Here is a 20,544-nt window from a genome sequence, read left to right on the forward strand (position 1 = left end):
TAGACCTTGATAATGGGTATCCACACCAGGCTCTGCAATCTAACACTAGCTCAGACTTCCTTCGCTCATCCTCTACTCAGCCTAGCCAATTTCCCCACTGATAGCTCTGCTTGGAACACTGCCATGGCTCGCATCCACCACTGAATGCATAGTAGGAGAGGGGGATGTTGTGGTGATGGTATCCATCCTCCTACGATGCCTAGCCCAGATTTGGCCTCCCCCTCCCCTTCCACTAGCATCCCAAATCCTTATGGCTCCTTCTCTGGCTGGTATCCTGATACCCACAGTGGTCGAGAAAGAGCTCAAATCCAAGGTGCTAGCTAGAGGGATGTCGATGTCCATACAACCAATTTTCCCCTTCCCCCTCACCCCACTCCCCACACAACACAATTTCACTTCCACAGCACCCTGAATAAGCCTGTTATCACCACCACAGTCACCATCACTTTCTCTGAGGAAAATGATCCGCAAGAAGCTCTGCCAAAGAACAATGGTGAGCAACAGAGGGCATCTCAAAGGAACAGGAGTGCCCGCGACCCAGGCAAGTAGCCGCTAGACGAGGATGTCGCCACCCCACATGTCAAGGAGTCAGGTGGTAGTCAACAAGCTACTAAAGGTGGAGCTGGAGACACGCAGACTCTAGGATGGAGAGTGGGAGACAAATCTAGCCCTCATGCAGCTGCAGGAAGCTCTGCTGGCATTCAACCCGCTCGTGGACTTTAGACCGGCACGTTAGCAGAGGAGGAGGAGTGGTACTAGTACGCGTGTCACCCTTCTGCCAGTTGGGTCTTTCTTCTGCTGACTAGTCATTTTCTGGTATGTTTTTGTTCTGTCAAAACTTTCCTAGTTAATTTTTCCATGTTTGATATTTTTTGGTTAAAATTGATAACCACTGTGTGCTTTTTTCTGCCTTCATGGACTAGTTTCCCCATCGATGGGGTAATCGAGATATTTTTTGATAAATGATGTTCAACACTGCTGAGGCATGAGCCTCGATGTAATCATATTTTGTTTCATATTAATAGAATAGTTTTATGGAGAAAAAAAAACGTGCGAGAATAATGCAAAATATTATTAGAGATGCTCCAAAAATGGTTTTTATCTACCATGTTATAGTTGATGTACCTTGGTAATAATCAAGTAGAAGCCAAGCGGAGGCTTTCTCAGGTTAACACTATTTTTTGGTATGAATTGTGTAAAAAGATTTAATCTGACACATTTTTCTTGAAGAGTTCACTTCTTTGATGATGAGTGAAATCTTAACTTGAAACAAGTTAGATTAAAACATCTTCACAGTCCCAACTAAAAACTCTGATAAAAGTAGTGGTAGTTATGTTAGTAATAGTGTTGGTTACAATATTTAATCTTCACAAAGAGTTATAAATTTATGACCCCTTGCTAAGATATACAAGAGAGCATATATACCTTGGCTCTCATTGTTAGTGACCCTCCATCAGTTACCCTACATGGATTAATTAAATAAAAGTTTCAACTTTTTCTTGCTTTCCCGTTGTATGGGACTTGTCAGTCCTAATGAAATGAGTGGTTGTGGACCTTGAAGGTACACCATATTACAAAATTGCGGTTTTTATAAGTTCAAGGTCTTTCAATTTTATTTTTTTATTTCTGCAAATTTAATGCCATTGAATTTCATGATGTAATCTAGTACATGGTGTGCATGTTAGCCGTGTTGATTGAAATAAATGCCTAGTAAAGAAAGACTAGACAAAAACAGACTTGACTGTTTCACTAAACATGTAGGATGTGAATATGTAATAAAGGGTATTCTAATTAAATCTCGAGGATTGATTTGAATCATGGAAGGGATTTTTTATTATGAAAACCTAAAGACCTAAGACACAACATAATTCTCTTGTTTATGGGCAACTATTCTACAAGGTGAATAACGAAGTTTGTGTCTAATCTTTGTGGGTTTGGATCTGAGAATATTCTACAGGTCTTGAAGGACCATTATAGGTCTCTTAAGCTAAGTCTCATCTTCTGTAGGTTCAATGCAAGACTATATATGACATCATTCTTATGCAATTGTGAAGGATCTGTGACAATTCTTCTATATTGTTTGGGTAGCAAAGAGTTTAGCGCACCGATTCAGAAAAGAGCTTGAAGGTTCAGGCCACTAAATGGAATTTTCCAAGCTCAACCTTCATTTAAGAAGTTTTAATTGAGAAGTGGCGTGGAAAGTGATTATCTACCTACAGAAAAGTAAGAGACATGTTGAAGTCATTCTCTTGAAACTTGAATAAACAATTCCTAAAGAAAGCCATAGTGCACTTTTGGTAGAAGGAAAAATTGAAGGCTCATCTCAATGACTATATATGTATCCCTAATACGGCCTTTACAGTAAATAGACTTAAAGGATAGTTGCATTATTATATTTTACTGGACTTCATCAATATTTGCAGTGTTACTACAACAGGTCAAGCATCCTTTCATAGTAGTAAGGGAAGAGAAAATTCATCCTTGCCCTACAACAATTGCTTAAGACTATCAATTTGACACATCACCATTGTGATAGTAACTATTTGTATGATAGTAATCCTAAAGTTTTCATGATAGTCCACCTATGGGCCTAACTGAAGAATACCTACGGTAAGGAAGTTCTGAAGATCACACTATTTCGCTAGCACATAGATCTTCTAGAGTTTGTTGGCATGGTATTGAATGAGTGGTTTGTAGATCAAGGCCATCAACCTAAAGGGATCCTAAAAGCATCAACCAGCCTAATCTTTGTGATTTACTATTGATAGCAAGACTTTTTGAGTACAAAAAGGATCAATACAGTTGAGGTGTAATTAACATTAACGCATACAGAACAGAGTATAGTAGGCAAGTTGTTTCAGATGCTTTTGATCAATATATAATTCTATACCAGAGCCTTTAAGTTTAGAGATGCTAGAGGTTCCACTTGGAGTTTTCATGACAATAATCAATAAGACAGTATCTTCGACTTTAATGTCTACAAGAACTTGATGAGTTAAGCGATCAGCAAAATGTTTTTAAATAGAGAAGTGCAGGAGGAATGGAGAAGAAACAACAATAGTCATTTAAAGCAATGATGGTGCTATTTGATGCAGTGAATTGTAGCAATAATCGAAGGAGAAATGATGGTGTATGGAAGAAAACATTTACATATTTATCTAGTAGCTGGAGCAATGGAAGTTTATGCATCACCTTTATATTGGTACCCTTGAGTATTCTTGGAAGTTTGGCAACTAGGAGAGAAAGGGAATGGCACTTTTGGATATATTCTTTATAATAGCCCTTATCAGCATGAAAACATATCAAATCCTATGTCTTGACAAGCATGATAAGTAGATGGAGCTGTGAGGACCCTAATCTTGACATTCTAATTATGTTATTGAGATCCTTGATGCATTAAGCCAATATCTTATGAAAGATAGACTTATGAATATGGATGCCTGGATATCATGGACTGGGTAATTTAATTCATTGGTCATCATCATCTAGCAAAGGAGGATAATGTAGTTATTCCTAAACTCAATAAATTTGGATTGCCTTAAGGTTATGGGGATCATTTTCTTTGATCTGGAAACCAAGCTCTCCATCAATTGAATCTAACAACCCTTATCAGCATGAAAACATATCAAATCCTATGTCTTGACAAGCATGATAAGCAAATGGAACTGTGAGGACCATGATCTTGACATCTGATTATGTTATTGAGCTCCTTTATGCATTAAGCCAAGATCTTATGAAAGACAAACTTATGAATATGGATGCCTGGATATCATGGACTGGTTAATTTAATTCATTGGTCATCATCATCTAGCAAAGGAGGATAATGCAGCTATTCCTAAACTCAACAAATTTGGATTGCCTTAAGGTTCTGGGGATCATTTTCTTTGATCTGGAAACTAAGCTCTCCATCAATTGAATCAAGGTAATATATAAGTATGGTTGCCTCTAGACTTTTAATATTTGCATGGTGATTTTTACACAATTTGGTCAAACCACTTATTAAACTCTTCTATATTTTTACTCTAATTTCCTTTATAACTACTAAGAGCAACCAATAAGTATCTATTATCTTTTCATTCTCCCCATTTCTCAAGGAAACCATTTTGAAAGGGGGCATGCATTGAATTAATTATCAAGAATTCCTATCCACCATTCCACAACACCATCCACAGGAGACAATGTAAACAACTTTATGGTGACATCTAAGTGTCTCGCTCCTCCCATTTTACATATCACACTCCTAATTTTGGCTAAATTTTCTTGGAATGTAGGAATGTTATCAATGGCATTTTCTAGAATTTCATGTGGAGCTTCATTAATTTGAGAGAACTCAAGTGGTTTGTAGATGTCATCTAACCATGGTGTGGCCATATCTATTAAAAATAAGGAACTTATATCATCAACAAAATAAATACTTGAGATACATGAATTTTGTGATTGGCGTGCTAGTTTGTATACCTTTCTTCTATAATAGCTTTTCAGTTTTGCAATCTAGTGAAAAATGTTGTATGAGAACATTACTGTAGAATATCTATTCAACACAATCTCCTTATGCAGAGTCACCAGATGGACTTTTATAACTTTTAACTATAGGATCATCAATATATGAATGTAAAAATTCAATACATGAGGAAATGGGAATCCTTGGAAATAGTGCCAAACTATTACCACCCAATTTTTCACTTATGATAAAAAGCCCTAACGATAAATGTGAAACCCCGAGGGAAACTTATAAAGACTACCATTGTCGCCTCAGCGGTACCTTCCCTCACATTAGGTTACCTCTTCTCCAATACAAGGGAGGGATCCCTAAAGTAATCTATGTCCAAAAAAAGTGCCCATGTTCATCTTCTTAAATATATTTCCTTTAATATGTTTTCTTTAGAAGTTGAAAGTATGGGATATCCTTGAATCCAAAGAAGTCAGTTGTCAGAGATTATGAAAAAAAGCTCCCTAGGAACATAGTGTCAAAGGAAGGCATCAAAATCGATCCAACCATCATATAAGCAATTCAACAAATCCCATTACCTTGAAGCAAGAAATTAGGGCAATATTCATTCAATAAAATAAATTTCATCAAGAGGTACATACTAAATTTTTTAGAGATTACTAAACCCATATCAAATTTGTTGAAGGAATAAGATCTTAAATGGGATGATGAGTGCATGAAGCAATTCCAAAAGATAAAGGGAGATATTGTCATGTAATGTTCCCAAGCTAAAATATGTTGGTTTTAATTCACAAAATTTAAATCTCTCTTTAATGCATTTCTTCAAACATTTCAAAGACAAACATTTCGTCAAATGTTGGGAAGACAAAGTAATGAACACATGAAACAGAGATATAAAAGGGACAAAATGATGATTCATATTAGCTTGATCTGAATATTTACAATGCATTGTTGAACCTAGCTTATAGATCTCGCAACAATGAAACAATTTGGCCTTTAGAAGAAGTTGATCTTGGTCTTCCAAAATACTGGAACCTTCAACAACTTTTGCTACTCTTTCCTTAAGGAGATGGCTTTAGAAAATGATGATCTTTCCCTGACTGAATAATTTGACCCCTCTGATAATAAATCCACCTCCAGATAGATTCAGCCTCTTCAAAAATATGGTCACAATACATGATGAGATTGACTTTCCAGTAATTGAGTTTGTCCTCGAGATAATTCTAGTAATTTTGAACAATTTCTGCCTCCAATACAAATGAAATTGACCTCCTAATAAATGTGCCCTTGGCCACAAACGAAAACGACGTTGATGGGCCCTTTTACTAGTTGAAGAGTAGTGAGGCCTTGGGTTCATTCTAAATTTTCCCTTCTCATCATAGTGCACTAACCTCATCTACCTAGTTAGGCCAATTCAACCTACGACTGTAGCAGTCCAAGGACTTGCAGGAGAGAGATTTGATTCCTTCTTCTTACCTACCACTATGGGTGTTCGAAACCCCAACATATGCATCATATTTTCTCATCTTTTCTATTTACGACATGGAGAAGGCACACTTGCGCTGTTAGGCTCATCTACCATCAAACGCTAGACCGGTTGAGTGTGGTGAATATAGAGAGATGATTTTCAGTCGCTCAGTATAGATAAAAAGAAATGGATGACTTGGATTTTATCTTATAAAAGTGGGGTAGAGCATAACTATACCTATATAAACAAAGGGTTTGAAAGTGGGTAATAGGAGATAAAAATGTCGACGTCCATGAATTATGAATTAGAACAAAGATGTGAAGGTTTAAAAAAGTGAGATAGTTCATTAAAAAGGAAAGATAAAGAGATGTCTTTCCCTCCTAATGGAATATAAAAAAAATTCTTCCCAATGAATTTAATTTCAAAATTTCTGTTATAATACTTATTTTTTGTTGAGAATGCAAACTTATGTGATTCATATCTTTTTTTCAAGATAACTCTTTCGGTAAATCACATTAAATATTCTTGAGTCAACGCGTTTCGAATCACTAAGTGTTTTCTAATCTTTTGAATTATTAAAATTAGTAATTTTATGAAAAGGTACAAAGGAATGTCGATAAGAGTGGATGGAGGAGATGTTGTAGGTGAAAACAATGCATATATCACCTCTACTCTTGGCCTTTGCACCATTAGAAGAAGCCATATATCACCTGCACTTGTGTTTTCTCCTTCTATTTTTCATTCACACATGTTGCCTTCACGACAGAGAGACCTACAAACTATTTTTCATTGGTGACATTTTGCTCCTTTCCCATTGAGATAAAACAATAAAAAACCTGTGGGTGGTTAAATTTTTAATCTCTATTTGATAAAGGGTAATTGGTACACCATCTCTAAAAGTGACATCAATATGTTAAAGAGAACTTTCTCGATAAACATATGGATCCATGTGGATTGTGGGCATACCCCAATTGTTTCCTATTTATTTCTCTTGACATGGCTTGTTTGAGAAGTAATGAGGAAAATTGTTTGGATCGTGATATACCTAACCATTAAGTGGAATAACTTACCCATTGAAGATTCCACATGCGAAGATGATAATTTTATACAAAAGCATCCAGAACTACTCAAGTGTTGAGGACAATACTTTTTTGAAGGAGAAGGGCATGTTATGTCCCTATAACACTAGTGTATCCCCCATATTGTTATTGTTAGTGTAAACATATGGATCCATATGGATTGTGGGCATACCCCAATTGTTTCCCATTTATTTCTCTCGACATGGTTTGTTTGATCAGTAACAAGGAAAATTGTCTGGATCGTGATATACCTAACCATTAAGTGGAAGAACTTACCCGTTGAAGATTCCACATTAGAGGATGAGAATTTTATATAGAAGCATCCATAACTACTCAAGCGTTATTGTTATTTCCATGTTATGTCCCTATAATACTAGTGTATCCCCCTTATTGTTATTGTTAGTGTAGCTCCCTAATGTTATTTTTGTGCCCATGCATCCCCCATGTTGTTATTGTTGTGCCCTTAAATTATTATTGCACAGGGGTTTCTAGGTGTCAACATAACCTAAATAGGGTTTTGAGTACTCTACCTTGTCCACAAAAGTATGATTGATTGGAAAAAAGTGAGGACAGTTGTTGGCATGGAGGAAGGAATGCTAGAGAAGGTAGATTAGTCCATAATTTTGGAGGTTTGTTAATGCGTAATGAACAACAGAGTCATGGATTCCCTAGATCAGTCAAGAAAGGACTATAAGTGGGTAGTTTAGGAAGCCCTAAGGACTGATATTTGGAGAAGCAAAAATAGAAATCAAGAGAGTTGATTAATGTTATGCCCTAGATCAGCAAATTCAAATGGCATTGCAATGATAAGAGGGTAGGTTGTCAAGTGCTAGGTGTTGGTATCTATGAAGAAGAAAGAGCAGCTGGTGGGCAGCTTAAATACCTCAAGTAAAGTGTTAATGAAAGGAACCAATGGAATTTTAGTAGGCAGATTGATGGGATCCCTAGTTCAGTTGATGAAAGAAGCCATATGGTTGATAATAAGCCAGTTCTAGAAGAGCCAATGAGTATACTTCTTAATGGAACGGCTAGTGGGTAGATTAGTGAGCCAAAGTTTAGTGACACAAAAGAGGATATGATCATTCATAGTGGCAGGTTAGACAACTGAATATGCAGTTGCAGTGATCAGGAGATTGGGAGGCATGAGGACCCACCATATGTGTTCAAGGTATGTGGACTAAAAGGGTTGTGGGGCGCCACATCAAGAAGTAGGTCAAGTGTATCTTCTTCAAGGTAGATTGGTGGTCATAGTAGTTGAAACCAAGCCCTAGTTTTTTCCTTGTATCAGGGATGTATGTAAGGGCCATGATCCCTAGTATAGAAGCCCTAAGTCTTTTGTATTATATTTTGTAAAAAAAAAAAGTAGTGAATTTAAAAGTTTACAATTGTCATGTGCACTAGTCGATTCATCGATGGTTGTTATTTTGTTATGCAAAGTAGAAGTGTTGAGATGTTTAAGTGTATGAATGGTCATGATTTTAGACATAGACCAAATTCTTCAGTGCCGTGTAAAATCAACATGGTATCAGAGCTAGCTTGAATGTCCAATGGATCAGAGTGTGTGTAGTGGAAACAGTGTCAACTATTGGGGATCATGTAGACTCAGAGAGAGCCTAGCTTCAGAGGGAGCAACCCTATGGAAGTTTGAGATATTCAAGTTCATATGAGATGAGTCAGAGACACTATCGAGATAGCGTGGTCCATTCTATAGGGTATGCTATAGTGATGGATGCCATATGTGCTAGTGTCATTCGCAATGATGATGGTTACTTTCGTGCAATGGAAGTACCTCCCTTGCTAAGAGCGAGTGTTGATTTGTGTGGCTTGGGAGACACTCCACAACCCTAGGTGTTGGGTTTGTGAGAGGTATGACCACAAAAGGTTTTTTTGGGCAAGGAACCCAAGCAATGGGGTTTTGCACCCAAGGTGTGGGACTGGGCACAAAATCAAGAGGAAAAATTATTATTTATTCATTGTTGCAAGTGGAGAAAACTTAAAGGAGCAAGGGTGAGCTAAGGCTATGATGAAAGGTCTTAATCAAATGAAGAAATTAATTTTCTTTGAGTTAGTAGGGGTTTGTCTAGAAACTTCAAGTCGGCCTAGGCTTGAAAAGACACTTTTGGGGGAAACGTCTACCCTCATGAGAATACTATAAGAAGGGAAGTTGTGAGACTCATTTGATCAACCAACAAGGCATCTCTTCTCAAGTGAAAACAGAGCTTAGGAGGCTGAATTCCTCAAGTAGCCGAGCTAGATAAGGAGCAAAAAGAAGGTGAGTGATTTGTCTTTGTGTCTCAAGTTCTGGTTCAAGTACAAGGAGGAGGGTTGGCCAAGTTTGAAAGGCATGTTTTGGGCACAAGTTTGGGAAAAATACCATAGTGTCATAGGGCGCAGAAGATTTGGTTCTTGAGAGGTAGGTTGAGTCCCAAAGGGTGACTATTTTGGAAGGATAAAAGTTGTGTCACCAAGTTGGAACAAGGTGACGTACATTGGAGGACCAACACAAAGTTTTTGTGGTAGAAAAGGGGGATTACACCTGGTTGAAGAGGTATGGTTGGAGGCCAAATTTAGGGCTTCTTTATAGTTGTAGAAGAAGCACTAGAAGAGGGTCGAAATCCTCATAGTATAATGTGCTCAAATCCAAATTTGTTTGGAGGCCTAGTAGAATGCTTTCAAGAAGAAAGAGTATAGGTTTGGTGAAATTGGTAAGGGTTGTTCCTAAAGTATTTAGGACAGTAGTTTGAGCCCTTGCTAGGGCATCCTCCTAAGTATACAATGCCACTATTTTGATCTATCTGGGAGTCTAAATTGCTCACTCAAGATCTACCAATGGATGGGAGGGTCATGACCCTAATATGGTGATGACACAGTTGGGTTATCCCTGTAATGAAGGCCGCAGACCTTAGTGTATTTCTATAGGGGTTTCTAGGTGTCAACAGAATATAAAGAGGGTTTTGAGTACTCTACCTTGTGCACAAAAGTATAAGTGAGTGAATAGAGGTGAGGGCAGTTGTTGGCATGGAGGAAGGAAGGTTAGAGAAGGTAGAATAGTGGAGAAGTTTGGATGTATGTTCATGGGTGATGAAAAATAGTGTCATGGATGCCCTAGATTAGTCAAAAGAGGACTGTTGTAAGTGGGTAGTTTTGGAAGCCCTACGGACAGATATTTGAAGCAACCAAAATGGCAGTCAAGAAAGTTTACTAATGTTGTGCCCTAGATCAGCAAATGCAAGAGTCATTGCAATGATAAGAGGGTAGGCTTTCAAGCCCTACGTTTTGGTACCTTTGAAGGACGAAAGAGCAGCTAGTGGGTAGATTGAAGGCCTCAAGTGCTGTGTTCATGAAAGGAATGAATGGATTGTCAAGAGGCAATTTGATGGGATCCCTAGTTCAGCTAATGAAAGGAGCCATATGGTTGATAAGAGGGTAGATTCAGGAGACCCAATGAGCAGACTTCTCAATGAAACAAGAGGGCTACTAGTGGGAAGATCAGTGAACCAAAGTTCAGTGACATAAAAGGAGTTGTGATCAGTGATAGTGGAAGGTTTGACAATTGAAGATATAGTTGCAGTGATTAGTGGATTGGGATGCAAGAGAAACCACCAAATGTGTTCAAGGTACATGGACTAAAAGGGTTGTGGGGTACCACATCAACAAGTAGGTCAAGTGTATCTTGTTCATGGGAGATTGGTGGTCATAGTTTTTGACACCAATCCCTAGTTGTGTCCTTGTATCAGGGTTGTATGTAAGGGTCATGATCCCTGGTACGAGAGCATTAAGATCACTATATTATAGTTTGTAATATAACAAGTAGTGGGTTTAAAAAGTTAAAAATTGTCATCTACACTAGTTGATTCACTGATGGTCATTATTATGTTATGCAAAGTAGAAGTGTTAGGCATTTGAGTGTGTTTATGATCATGATTTTAGACATAGACCAAATTCTTAAGTGTCGTTGAAAATCAACAAGCAGATGCCAATCTTGGAATGGATATAAATTACATTGACGGAGAGCACAGTAACAATGGTGGTGATCTTTATGATTTTGATTATAAGATGTAGAAGAACGAGATATAGCCACTCATCACTCATGAGATTCCTCTACGAATCCACCCTATTTTTTATTTTCGATTGGCATTCCTGTCAATAGTATCATCTTATTTTTGTAAAATTCATTTTAATGATGTTGAAAACTATAGTTCTGACTCCTGACTTCATGGTTATATATATATGATGCATGGTGTATTCTCATGTATTTGATATAGTTCTATTTTCTAAATGTTAAAAAAAAATTACATCTTTATGTTTGCATTTGTTTCTATAATTTTAATCATTTCTAATTTTATATACACACGTATCCCTCAAGTCCTATTTGGGGGCTTTCATGTCCAGGTCAAACACTCAAATCTGGTCCAAGTGTCAGGTGACCTAGTTTGCATTAGAAAAAAAATATTAACACATAAATTGTCCCAAACTAATAACACCAAATACACTCATTAAAGTTTCATCTTCAGCTCCAAACACTTGATCAATCCACATCACCATTAAATTTCCCATAATGCTCATTCAAAAATTTAAGATCACAATTCCACAGGAGTGCCTAGTCTTGCTAATCATGAAATGAATATGATTGAATTTATAAACTCTTGTCAATCCTAACTCTACCTTCTTCTCCATAATTTGGTATACAAGTTTAACCCCTTTGAAGTTTTAACAATAAAAATCATAAAAATGATATCAGAAAAATACCTTTCGAACTTATCCATACAAACTCTCTTCTCGGATCCTTGAAGGTTGTCATTTTATCTCCATATGCAGATGGTATGTTTTCTGCTCCACATTGTAGCAAAAACCCCCCAATCAGGAGCAGAATATCTCAATTAAAGCTAGAAAAAGAGAAAACCCAGATCTGATCTAGTAAATTTGCATTAAAATCTCATCGAACACATGGAGCAACGAAGGATTGAATATTATAGAGGGGTATCTGTGGTGAAATCCTAGAGACTATGAGCAGAGTGAGAGTGCACTAAACTCTCACCCAACCTCCAACCTGGGAAGAAAGAATAGTGGCAGGAAATTAAATTAGATTCTAATAGATCGGTTAATAGGTAGTAAATATTATAAATCAATTGCTATGGTAGCTAGTAGCTTATGTTTCCACTATTGAGTTTAAGTTTTTTCTTCTTCATTTAACTAAAAGGAGTTCACTTGACATAGATTTTATATCTAATAATAATGTTTAAAGCTCACAAATCCATAATGTTTGTCTAATTAGGATATCAATAAAAACTATATAACGGCTTTTTAATACAAGCAACTATGTTTATATAAGGAGGGAAGAGGGACATGACATTTACACATAAGGAAAATATCCACTAACCCTTAAGGAGATCACAAATATTCTCAAATATGTGAATAATATCATCAATAAAGTCATATAGCTATAGGTAGCCCATTATTTTTTAGGAACTTCACTTAGAGCTGAAAAATACCCTATTAGAAGCTAGCCATAGTTTAGAAGGCCTCCACATGTGTTGTTAAGAGAGACATGGGATGAAAATTGAATAAAGGAAATAAGAGGTACAATAAGATCAATGTGTAGCACCTACTCAAATCACCAAGAATATACCCAAACCATCAAGATGGCACACTTCTTTGAGTAAAATTATGGAACAACTCAGCTTAAAACTTATATCCAAATCATCAAGAGTTATAATAGAGTGCTTAAGTGAACACAATAAAAATAATACACATTAGAGATATCATATATGCATGGATCATACATATCAAGCTAAATGTGGTAGATAAAGGAACCTCTTCCTACACCTAGTGGCCTATATGGCTAAGGTAAGGTGTCATCAAACCAATGGTACATCCATGAATTACATATAGATCCATGTATCTTGGCTGGAAAATGATCAATGTGACAAGAATCGTAGGGTTTGAGATGACAATGAAAATTTTAAAATATCATCTAAAAGCCCATATAGAAAATGGGGTAATAGATCCTATGGAATCCAACCTGTGATCTGCAATGGAAAATCCTCAAAAGTATCTATGAAGAAATATGTCTCATTGATGGGGTCAAGAATGGGTATGACGCCTCACTAATTTTATAGTTGAAGAAGTTTGAATCTCGGTTAGTCAATTTGGCCCTAGGTAGGCAAGGCAACATGGAAAGAGGTGACCCCATTGGAAGAGTTCTAAAGGGGAAGGCCACATAAGGCCTTGTATAAAAATCTAAATCCAAGGACCTCCCTCATAAAAATAGCTAGACATGTATATAAAGAATGTAGACAACAACCCATATAAATCTTAATAAAGACAATAGAACATCCCTTGAAAATCATAATAAATGGGGCATCTATAGATGAGCTGATCCTCTAATTCTATCTTGTGTATATGGAAAAGCTAGAAGATGTTACTGTGAATAGGAAAATCATGATGATTAGTTTCAACTCGATGCCAGTGTAAACCCGCTTTGAACGCACCAAGGGGAAACTGAAGGGCATCATTTGATGCTCTTTGTGTGTATGTGGTTAAACAAAAAGGCCCCCTCTCATTTGCATGAAGTGTTCCTAATACAAATCCATGTTAGAGTCAAGGCCCTAAAAAGATCAAGTCCAAGTACATTGAATGTATTTCTTATAAATAACCTCCCTAATATTCTTACACAAACATACAATGATGCCATTTACATTGGAGGTGTAAATCACTTGAATTGTGTTACAACTTTAATCGCTCCCCCACAAAAATGTGTCATGTTTTCTTGTGATGATACATCAACCCTATTGGAGAACAACCTCACAATGTAAAAGGAATTTAAACACGACGTAACTTTAATAGTGCCCCACATTCACCCCATAGATCACCACTCATGGATAATGTGAGGCTATTTCAAGCATTGATGCAAATAATATAGTTTTATTTTCTCTTATGTATAGCATTTTACATTTACACAATTGAGTTTGTTTACCAAAAAAAATATTTTTATAGGGTTCACTCCTTGTGCTTTAGGGCTAGATAAGCCTTGTCTTTATGAGTGATCTATTAATTTCCAACTCCTTATGTGAGAGAGCACTACAAGCTCCATCTCAACATGAAATGTAGATATTGTGAGAAATTCAGATCAAGGTTTTGCAAATTATCCAATTGTTCTACATTTGGTGTACATGGTAATAATAGCATTACCCACAAACACATACCCTCAAGACCAATACCTAGTTCTCTAAAAATCACTTTGGCTAGGCACCTGCAATAAGAAATCCATGGAGACAACTTTAAAAAGACTGTGGCAATTTCAGAATGATTCAAAAGTACATATACTATTGTCTTTGATAGAATGGATAAGGAGGAAAAATAAAACTTTTCAAAATGGATCAATTAAGTGGAAATCATATAAGATACTAGCTTCTCTCTAGTAGGAAACTAAATTGTGTGGAAAACATTGGTACCATATTTTCTTCTATTTGGAAATTGGACTATGTGGAAGACATGTAATGGGGTAGATGATTATGATGGGACTTGACTTTTGGGTTCTAAGTGGTAATTTCTATAGACTTCCAAATGAGCTCATTGTTGATTTGCAAGGTGTATATTTTTTTCCTTCAACTTGGATTGTTGATCCAATAAATAAATCCTTATGGTACCACCACTAGATGACTTCAAATTTGTTGGGACTATAAAGGCTTCATATTGGACAAAGTAATTATTACATTACGAGTCTTATCAAGGGTCATGTTGAAGTAGGAGAAGAATAGGATAAGTTTATTTGCTTCAAAAATCCTGCATTTGAGAACCAAACAACGTGAGTAGGATAGAAAGAAATGTTTTCAAATGAAATACAAGGCAAGTCAAACCAGGGTGGAAATCTCTATGGAATACCATAACCCCTTTGGAGACTTGGATATTTGTACGGTTGTCACTAAGAAACAAGATTTTGACATAGGAGTCTTTTTAAAGAAAGAGTTGGAAAGGGTTCGGAGAATGTGTTTTATGTCGATAATCCACGAAAAATACTATACATTTTCTTATAAACTACCCATATACGAGGATTTCTTTGTCATGGTTGGGAGCTTTAACATGTTGTAAAAATATCTAGCAAGGAGAAAGTATTGAAGATTTTCTAAAGTTTTTGTATGATATTAAAGAGTTAAATCCCTTTAGGAGACCACCATTCATTGTTCCTTGGGGCATTTGGCTATCCTTTAATTCTAGTATCTTGTGTATATGGAAAAGCTAGCAAATGTTATATTTAAGAAGAGGAGGGTTATTATGATTAGTTTCAACTCTACACAAATGTAAACCCACTTTGAACACACCAGGGGGGGATCTGAAGGGCAACATCTAGTTCTCTTGTGTGTATGTGGTTAAAAAAAAGCCCCCCTTTCATTTGCATGAAGTGTTCTTGGTACAAATCCATGTTAGAGTCGAGGCCTTGAAAAGATAAAGTCTAAGTACATTGAATGTATTGTCTATAAATAACCTCTCTAACAACCTGACACAAACATACAATGATGTCATTGACATTGGAGGTGTAAATCACTTGAATTGTGTTACAACTTTAATCGCCCCCCCACAAAAATGTGTCATGCTTCCTTGTGATGATGCTTCAACCCTATTGGAGAAAAAATTCACAAGTAAAAGGAATTTAAACATGATGTAACTTTAATAGTGGCCCAAAATCACCCCCTGGATCACCACTCATGGATAATTTAAGGTTATTTCAAGCATTGATGTGGATAATATCATTTTATTTTCTCTTATGTATATTATTCTATATTGAAACAATTGAGTTTAGAGGTTAAGGACTTAAGATTTTGGGGATTTAGGTGTTCATGGTTAAGGGGTTAACAGTTAAAGTGTTTAGGCAGTGAAGGGTTAGGGGTTAAAAGGGTCACAGGTTAAGAGGATAAGGAGTTATGGCTTAGGATTTGGTTCATGGATTATAGGTTGGGGGTTAGTGTATTAAGTTTTAATGAGTCAAGGGGTTTATGGGTTACGAGTTGTGAGTGTAGGGTTGAGGGATTACGGATTGGGGGTTAAGGGGATAGAGAATTTGGTGGTTATGGTTAAGGGCTTATGGTTTTTGATAATTGGACTCCTAATCCCCTTATCACCACTATTGGGGGTTCCCCTATCAATTTCTCTTGCTACCTTCCCTCTAGCTCCCCTAGACCCTATGAAATTAACTCCTAAGACCCCTTCTCATTCTCTAATGCTAGGAATATATATCTTAGTAAACCATGCTTTTACCTCTGATTTCTAACATCCATGCTACCCTTGTGTCCCCTTGCCCCATTCAATACACCATAACATTCCCCCCCACAACATTTTTGGTCATGCCATTCGACTTTTCCTAATGTTATGAACCCCCAAATTTGGTCCCAATTGCCATACAACTACACCCTTGGGCCCCCTTGGCGAAGGGATTAAACACATTAGGGGTTATGGGTTGTGATAAGGGAGCCCACAATCCCCTTATCAAAACTAGAAATAGGCTCATGAACACCACAATATCTACTGGAGGCGTTGTGATGAAAGCAATAATGAATACAAAAGTTGTGGTCAATAGGACAGGGATCATCAAGATGTTAAACCATCCAATGTAAATATGGTTTTCAATGCTAGTGATCTAGTCATATAAAATACCCCATAAATTTGTGCGTTGGGACACCCCTAAGATTCAATAATTAATCCAAACTGGGAGGATTCGTTGCTTACGTGACAATGGAAACAACCTTGAGTTGACGCACAGTGAAACTTTGTGAGCCTTTCACAACTAGGGTGTTGGTTTCATCATCAACAAGAGGAACAATTGACAAGTGGCAAACATCTCACATTTAGGGCACTTAGTCATAAATATTTTTGCATGTTTTTCCACTGAGGGTACCTTTCACATTTCCCCAGGAACAAATTACATATTTGGATGAATTTTGGATAACTTGTCACATTCCACTAGCTTCATGCATGAAGAGGAGCTCCCATCCTTTAAGAAGAGTTTGGAGGATTTCATGTCATAGTCAAGGGTCACATGTATAAAAGAAAAACACCATAGCCAGGAATAATAAAATTGGCATTTGTGTTAGGTGTCAAGGAGTGTTAGGAAGTGCCATGGAAACACAAGGGGGAACTAGCTCAAAATGCATGGAAATGAATGAATAAGAGTGTGTGATAATGAGTGCCAGTGAGTTTCAGGTGTGTTAAGGAGGGAGTGACAAGGTTATATGCTAGGCAGTGCCAAGGCATGCTAGATTTCCAGGGCATGTCAAGGAGTGCTAGGGAGTGCCAAAGCATGCCAAGGAATGTAGGGGGTGCTAACACGTACCACATAGTGCCAAGGGATTGTTAGATGTGCCAGGTGCTATGGCATGTCAAGATGTAAACTATGTTGCTCAGTTGTCTTATGGCCACAATTGGATGTGAGCCTTGACATGGTAACTTGTAACTTGTTAATTTGGATAGGTTGAAATTATACATGAGTAGCCTAAGATGAGTTATAGTCAGTTCTTAGGTGAACAAGGCATAGTCTAGTTGTAGTAACTGTAACTTGGTCAAGCTGTTGTAGTTGAGGCAAGACTTGGTTGGGTTCCCAAGACACAAAAAAAGTAAGGGCAGTTGTGAGGGCATTATAGCTAAGGAGTGTGAGGGAATGCCAAGGAATGAAAAGGCTTGCTAACACATGTCAAGCATTTCCAATGCATGTTGAGGAATGTTACAGAGTGTTAGGGCATAACAAGGGATAAATATGTCAAAATACATGGAAATGAACAAATAAGTGTGTGTGCCAAGGAGTGTCAATGAATTCCAGGTGTCTCAAGGACAAAGTGTGTTAGGAGAAGGTCAGAATAGGAATTGTAGGAGGCAAGCCTATGGTTACAATTATAAGGGGTTGGTCAAAGTAGTTTCAGACAAAGGGAGACTTTTGGTTGGGCACAACATTATTTTTCCAATGACTTGGTTGGGTTCCCAAATCGCAAAAATAATAAAGCTATCTATGAGGGCATGACAATTAGGGAGTTTCAAGGCATGCCAGGGAATGCTAGGAAGTATTAACACATGCTAGAAAATTCCAAGGCATGTTAGGCACGCTAAGACAAGCCAACTGCTAAGGCATGCCAAGATGTGTCAGGTGCCAAGGTGTGGCGCGAATGCATGCTAGGCAGTGTTAGGGCCAAGTGCCAAGGAAAAACAGGGGAACACTAGTTTCAAATGCATGGAAATGAAGTGGCAGCAAGTTTTAGGCGTGCTAAGGAGGGAGTGGCAAGATATGCTATGCAATGCCAAGTCATGATAGAGTGCTAGGGAAGCATACCAAGATGTGCCTACAGGTGCCAAGGTGTGCCAATACATGCTAAGGAGTGTTAGGGAGTGCCAGGGAAACATAAGGGAGCCCAAGGTCAAAATGCATGGAAATGAATGAATAAGAGTGTGTGACAAGGAGTTTCAGCGAGTTCCAAGTGTGCTAAGGAGAGAGTGACATGGTATGCTAGGTTGTGCTAAGTCATGCTAGATTCCTAGGGCGACGTGCAGCCAAGATGTTCCAGGTGCCATGGTGTGTCAAAATGTGCTACGAAGTGTTAGGGAGTGCCAAGGAAACACAAGGGAGAACTAGGTCAAATTAATGCATGCAAATGAACAAATAAGAGTTTGTGACAGGAAGTGTCAGTGAGATACAAGTGTGATGAGGGAGTAACAAGGTATGGTAGGTAGTTCTAAGGCATGCTATAGGCCAAGGAAACATACCAAGATGTGCTAGATGCTATGGTGTGCCAATGCATGCCAGGGAGTGTTATGGAGTGCCAAGGAAACAAAAGGGATCACTAGTTTCAAATACATGGAAATGAATGAATAAGATTGTATGGTAGGGAGTGTTAGTGAGTTCTAGGTGTGGTAAGGAGGGAGTGACAAGATATGTTAGGTAGTACCAAGGAAACATGCCAAGATGTGTTAGGTGCCACGCTGTGCCAATGCGTGCCAACAAATTTTAGGGAGTGCCACATAAACACAAGGGAGAACTAGTTCAAAATGCATGGAAATGAATAGATAAGAGTGTGTGATAGGGAGTGTCAATGAGTTCCAAGTGTTCTAAGGAGGGAGTGACAAGGTTATATGCTAGGTAGTGACAAGGCATGCTAGAGTGCCAGGGCATGTTAGGGAGTGCTAGGGTGTGCTAGGGATTGCTGTGTTAGGGAGTGCAAAGCATGCCACGAAATGCAGGGGATGCTAACATGTTCCACATAGGGCTAAGGGATTGTTAGATGTGCTAGGTGCTAAGGCATGTAAAGATGTAAACGACGTTGCTTAGTTGTTTTATGGTCATGGTTGGATGTGAGCCTTGACTTGGTAACTTATTAAGTGGGATGAGTTGAGATCGGACATGAGTAGCCTAAGATGTGTTATAGGCAGTTCTTAGGTGAAAAAGGCATAGTCTAGTTGTAGTAACTATAACTTGGTTAAGTTTTTTTAGTTGAGGCAGGACTTGGTTGGGTTCCCAAGTCTAAAAAAGTAAGGGTAGTTGTGAGGGCATGATAGTTAAGGAGTGACAGGGCATATGAAGGAATGAAAAAGTGTGCTAACACATGGTAGACAATGTCAATGGATGTTGAGGAGTGTTAGGGAATGTTAGGGGAACACAAGGGAGAACTAGGTCAAAACGCTTGGAAATGAACAAATAAGAGTGTGTGCCAAGGAGTGTCTGCGAATTCTAGGTGTCCCAAGGATGAAGTGTTTTAGGAGAAGTTCAAAATAGGACTTGTAGGAGGAAAGACTATGGTTGTGATAAGGCATGGACAAAGAAATTTCAGAGAAAGGGAGACTTTGGGTTGGGCACAATATTGTTTTTCTAATGAATTGATTGGGTTCCCAAGTCGCAAAAAAAGTAAGGCTAATTATGAGGGCATGACAATTAGGGAGTGCCAAGGTGTTCTAGGGAATGTATGATTCCCAAGTCATGGAAAAATGTAATGCTAGCTATGAGGGCATGACTTCCAAGGTGTGTTAGGGAATGCTAACATGTGCCAGATAGTACAAAGGCATGTCAACCAAGCTAAGATGTGCCAAGTGTTAAGGCATGCCAAGATGTGCAAGTGTGTGACAATGCATGCCAGGGACTATCAAGGCAACAAAAGGGAGGAACAAGTTAAACTACAAGGAAATGAACACATAATATGGTTAATAAGTCATCAATTTACCTTTTCCATGAGGGGCATGCTAGGCACACCAACACTAGGTGCCAAGTGCCAAGTTTCAGTGCATTCTAAGTGCCAAATATTCCTCCTTTGCTTCTCATCTACTTTCCAATAATTGACCTCAAATAAATTTAATATTAAACCATGCCAAAACATACCAAGTCATCTCAATGCATGCCAAACATTCTAAGACTTGCGAAGTGCCAACATGTGCCAAGTGGAAATGTGTGTCAAGGAGTGTGATGCATGCTATGAAGTGGTAGAGCATGTTGAAGAGTGCTAGGGTGTGCTAGAGAGTGCCAATGCATGCCGAGGAGTGTTAGGGAGTACTAGGACAACACAAGGGAGCACTAGATC

Source organism: Pinus tabuliformis, chromosome 8, assembly GCF_031772625.1.
Source record: "Pinus tabuliformis cultivar Carrire ecotype Pingquan chromosome 8, CPIR1, whole genome shotgun sequence".
NCBI classification, from domain to species: domain Eukaryota; kingdom Viridiplantae; phylum Streptophyta; class Pinopsida; order Pinales; family Pinaceae; genus Pinus; species Pinus tabuliformis.